The following is a 6000-nucleotide window of genomic DNA, read 5'->3' as shown; positions in this document are numbered from 1 at the left end:
GGAAGTGAATAAAATACCATTTGGAGGCATTTATAGTTCAATCAAAAACGCCTGTTTTTTAGTGAAAGAGATAACCACCCCCCCTTACGACATGCTTCAGAAATGTAAAAAATGTCCATTTTCAAATGTTGCGTCTTTGAACGACAATTCACATTTGAACGTGGAAAATCACGTTTAAAGATAAAATGAGATGTTTAAAGTGATTTTCATGCTTCCAGGGGCCTTAAACACGAGATTTGAGGAATGGGTAAAAGTGAATGAAAATGGCCAATTTACTCACTCTGCGGCCTTAAAAAGTGTTTCTCCTCCACGGGAAGTGAATTAAATAACATTTGTAGGCCTTTATTGTTAAAGCAAAAACGCCCGATTTTTGACGAAAGAGATAACCACCCCCCCTTACGACATGCTTCAGAAACTAAAAAAATGGTCCGTTTTCAAATGTTGCCTCTTTGAACTACAATTCACATTTGTACGTGGAAAATCACTTTTAAAGATAAAATGAGATGTTTAAAGTGATTTTCATGCTTCCAGGGGCCTTAAACACGAGATTTGAGGAATGGGTAAAAGTGAATGAAAATGGCCAATTTACTCACTGTGCGGCCTTAAAAAGTGTTTCTCCTCCACGGGAAGTGAATAAAATACCATTTGGAGGCATTTATAGTTCAATCAAAAACGCCTGTTTTTTGGTGAAAGAGATAACCACCCCCCCTTACGACATGCTTCAGAAACGAAAAAAATGGTCCATTTTAAAATGTTGCGTCTTTGAACGACAATTCACATTTGTATGTGGATAATCACTTTTAGAGATAAAATTAGATGTTTAAAGTGATTTTCAAGCTTCCAGGGGCCCTAAACACAAGATTTGAGAAATGGGTAAAAGTGAATGAAAATGGCCAATTTACTCACTCTGAGGCCTTAAAATGTGTTTCTCCTCCACGGGAAGTGAATAAAATAACATTTGGAGGCCTTTATTGTTCAATCAAAAACGCCAGTTTTTTGGTGAAAGAGTTAACCACCCCCCCTTACGACATGCTTCAGAAATGAAAAAAATGGTTCATTTTCAAATGTTGCGTCTTTGAACTACAATTCAGATTTGTACGTGCATAATCACTTTTAGAGATAAAATTAGATGTTTAAAGTGATTTTCAAGCTTCCAGGGGCCGTAAACACAAGATTTGAGGAATGGGTAAATGTGAATGAAAATGGCCAATTTATGCACTCTGAGGCCTTAAAAAGTTTTTCTCCACCCCAGCAAGTGAATTAAATAACATTTGTAGGCCTTTATTGTTCAATCAAAAACGCCCGAGTTTTTGATGAAAGAGATAACCACCCCCCCTTACGACATGCTTCAGAAACTAAAAAAATGGTCCGTTTTAAAAAGTTGCCTCTTTGAACTACAATTCACATTTGTACGTGGAAAATCACTTTTAAAGATAAAATGAGATGTTTAAAGTGATTTTCATGCTTCCAGGGGCCTTAAACACAAGATTTGAGGAATGGGTAAAAGTGAATGAAAATGGCCAATTTACTCATTCTGAGGCCTTAAAAAGTGTTTCTCCTCCACGGGAAGTGAATTAAGTAATATTTGTAGGCCTTTATTGTTCAAGCGAAAACGCCCGATTTTTGACGAAAGAGATAACCACCCCCCCTTACGACATGCTTCAGAAACTAAAAAAATGGTCTGTTTTCAAATGTTGCCTCTTTGAACTACAATTCACAATTGTACGTGGAAAATCACTTTTAAAGATAAAATGAGATGTTTAAAGTGATTTTCATGCTTCCAGGGGCCTTGAACACGAGATTTGAGGAATGGGTAAAAATGAATGAAAATGGCCAATTTACTCACTCTGCGGCCTTAAAAAGTGTTTCTCCTCCACAGAAAGTGAATAAAATACCATTTGGAGGCATTTATAGTTCAATCAAAAACGCCTGTTTTTTAGTGAAAGAGATAACCACCCCCCCTTACGACATGCTTCAGAAATGAAAAAAATGTCCATTTTCAAATGTTGCGTCTTTGAACGACAATTCACATTTGTACGTGGAAAATCACGTTTAAAGATAAAATGAGATGTTTAAAGTGATTTTCATGCTTCCAGGGGCCTTAAACACGAGATTTGAGGAATGGGTAAAAGTGAATGAAAATGGCCAATTTACTCACTCTGCGGCCTTAAAAAGTGTTTCTCCTCCACGGGAAGTGAATTAAATAACATTTGTAGGCCTTTATTGTTAAAGCAAAAACGCCCGATTTTTGACGAAAGAGATAACCACCCCCCCTTACGACATGCTTCAGAACCGAAAAAAATGGTCCATTTTCAAATGTTGCGTCTTTGAACGACAATTCACATTTGTACGTGGATAATCACTTTTAGAGATAAAATTAGATGTTTAAAGTGATTTTCAAGCTTCCAGGGGCCGTAAACACAAGATTTGAGGAATGGGCAAATGTGAATGAAAATGGCCAATTTATGCACTCTGAGGCCTTAAAAAGTTTTTCTCCACCCCAGCAAGTGAATTAAATAACATTTGTAGGCCTTTATTGTTCAATCAAAAACGCCCAAGTTTTTGATGAAAGAGATAACCACCCCCCATTACGACATGCTTCAGAAACTAAAAAAATGGTCCGTTTTCAAAAGTTGCCTCTTTGAACTACAATTCACATTTGTGCGTGGAAAATCACTTTTAAAGATAAAATGAGATGTTTAAAGTGATTTTCATGCTTCCAGGGGCCTTAAACATGAAATTTGAGGAATGGGTAAAAGTGAATGAAAATGGCCAATTTACTCACTCTGCGGCCTTAAAAAGTGTTTCTCCTCCACGGGAAGTGAATTAAGTAATATTTGTAGGCCTTTATTGTTCAAGCGAAAACTCCTGATTTTTGGCGAAAGAGATAACCACCCCCCCTTACGACATGCTTCAGAAACTAAAAAAATGGTCCGTTTTCAAATGTTGCCTCTTTGAACTACAATTCACAATTGTACGTGGAAAATCACTTTTAAAGATAAAATGAGATGTTTAAAGTGATTTTCATGCTTCCAGGGGCCTTAAACACGAGATTTGAGGAATGGGTAAAAGTGAATGAAAATGGCCAATTTACTCACTCTGCGGCCTTAAAAAGTGTTTCTCCTCCACGGGAAGTGAATAAAATACCATTTGGAGGCATTTATAGTTCAATCAAAAACGCCTGTTTTTTTGGTGAAAGAGATAACCACCCCCCCTTACGACATGCTTCAGAAATGAAAAAAATGTCCATTTTCAAATGTTGCGTCTTTGAACGACAATTCACATTTGTACGTGGAAAATCACGTTTAAAGATAAAATGAGATGTTTAAAGTGATTTTCATGCTTCCAGGGGCCTTAAACACGAGATTTGAGGAATGGGTAAAAGTGAATGAAAATGGCCAATTTACTCACTCTGCTGCCTTAAAAAGTGTTTCTCCTCCACGGGAAGTGAATTAAATAACATTTGTAGGCCTTTATTGTTAAAGCAAAAACGCCCGATTTTTGACGAAAGAGATAACCACCCCCCCTTACGACATGCTTCAGAAACTAAAAAAATGGTCCGTTTTCAAATGTTGCCTCTTTGAACTACAATTCACAATTGTACGTGGAAAATCACTTTTAAAGATAAAATGAGATGTTTAAAGTGATTTTCATGCTTCCAGGGGCATTAAACACGAGATTTGAGGAATGGGTAAAAGTGAATGAAAATGGCCAATTTACTCACTCTGCGGCCTTAAAAAGTGTTTCTCCTCCACGGGAAGTGAATAAAATACCATTTGGAGGCATTTATAGTTCAATCAAAAACGCCTGTTTTTTTGGTGAAAGAGATAACCACCCCCCCTTACGACATGCTTCAGAAATGAAAAAAATGTCCATTTTCAAATGTTGCGTCTTTGAACGACAATTCACATTTGTACGTGGAAAATCACGTTTAAAGATAAAATGAGATGTTTAAAGTGATTTTCATGCTTCCAGGGGCCTTAAACACGAGATTTGAGGAATGGGTAAAAGTGAATGAAAATGGCCAATTTACTCACTCTGCTGCCTTAAAAAGTGTTTCTCCTCCACGGGAAGTGAATTAAATAACATTTGTAGGCCTTTATTGTTAAAGCAAAAACGCCCGATTTTTGACGAAAGAGATAACCACCCCCCCTTACGACATGCTTCAGAAACTAAAAAAATGGTCCGTTTTCAAATGTTGCCTCTTTGAACTACAATTCACATTTGTACGTGGAAAATCACTTTTAAAGATAAAATGAGATGTTTAAAGTGATTTTCATGCTTCCAGGGGCCTTAAACACGAGATTTGAGGAATGGGTAAAAGTGAATGAAAATGGCCAATTTACTCACTGTGCGGCCTTAAAAAGTGTTTCTCCTCCACGGGAAGTGAATAAAATACCATTTGGAGGCATTTATAGTTCAATCAAAAACGCCTGTTTTTTGGTGAAAGAGATAACCACCCCCCCTTACGACATGCTTCAGAAACGAAAAAAATGGTCCATTTTAAAATGTTGCGTCTTTGAACGACAATTCACATTTGTATGTGGATAATCACTTTTAGAGATAAAATTAGATGTTTAAAGTGATTTTCAAGCTTCCAGGGGCCCTAAACACAAGATTTGAGAAATGGGTAAAAGTGAATGAAAATGGCCAATTTACTCACTCTGAGGCCTTAAAATGTGTTTCTCCTCCACGGGAAGTGAATAAAATAACATTTGGAGGCCTTTATTGTTCAATCAAAAACGCCAGTTTTTTGGTGAAAGAGTTAACCACCCCCCCTTACGACATGCTTCAGAAATGAAAAAAATGGTTCATTTTCAAATGTTGCGTCTTTGAACTACAATTCAGATTTGTACGTGCATAATCACTTTTAGAGATAAAATTAGATGTTTAAAGTGATTTTCAAGCTTCCAGGGGCCGTAAACACAAGATTTGAGGAATGGGTAAATGTGAATGAAAATGGCCAATTTATGCACTCTGAGGCCTTAAAAAGTTTTTCTCCACCCCAGCAAGTGAATTAAATAACATTTGTAGGCCTTTATTGTTCAATCAAAAACGCCCGAGTTTTTGATGAAAGAGATAACCACCCCCCCTTACGACATGCTTCAGAAACTAAAAAAATGGTCCGTTTTAAAAAGTTGCCTCTTTGAACTACAATTCACATTTGTACGTGGAAAATCACTTTTAAAGATAAAATGAGATGTTTAAAGTGATTTTCATGCTTCCAGGGGCCTTAAACACAAGATTTGAGGAATGGGTAAAAGTGAATGAAAATGGCCAATTTACTCATTCTGAGGCCTTAAAAAGTGTTTCTCCTCCACGGGAAGTGAATTAAGTAATATTTGTAGGCCTTTATTGTTCAAGCGAAAACGCCCGATTTTTGACGAAAGAGATAACCACCCCCCCTTACGACATGCTTCAGAAACTAAAAAAATGGTCTGTTTTCAAATGTTGCCTCTTTGAACTACAATTCACAATTGTACGTGGAAAATCACTTTTAAAGATAAAATGAGATGTTTAAAGTGATTTTCATGCTTCCAGGGGCCTTGAACACGAGATTTGAGGAATGGGTAAAAATGAATGAAAATGGCCAATTTACTCACTCTGCGGCCTTAAAAAGTGTTTCTCCTCCACAGGAAGTGAATAAAATACCATTTGGAGGCATTTATAGTTCAATCAAAAACGCCTGTTTTTTAGTGAAAGAGATAACCACCCCCCCTTACGACATGCTTCAGAAATGAAAAAAATGTCCATTTTCAAATGTTGCGTCTTTGAACGACAATTCACATTTGTACGTGGAAAATCACGTTTAAAGATAAAATGAGATGTTTAAAGTGATTTTCATGCTTCCAGGGGCCTTAAACACGAGATTTGAGGAATGGGTAAAAGTGAATGAAAATGGCCAATTTACTCACTCTGCGGCCTTAAAAAGTGTTTCTCCTCCACGGGAAGTGAATTAAATAACATTTGTAGGCCTTTATTGTTAAAGCAAAAACGCCC

Source organism: Triturus cristatus, chromosome 9 (assembly GCF_964204655.1).
Source record: "Triturus cristatus chromosome 9, aTriCri1.1, whole genome shotgun sequence".
Classification (NCBI taxonomy): domain Eukaryota; kingdom Metazoa; phylum Chordata; class Amphibia; order Caudata; family Salamandridae; genus Triturus; species Triturus cristatus.
This window is presented reverse-complemented; position numbering follows the sequence as displayed.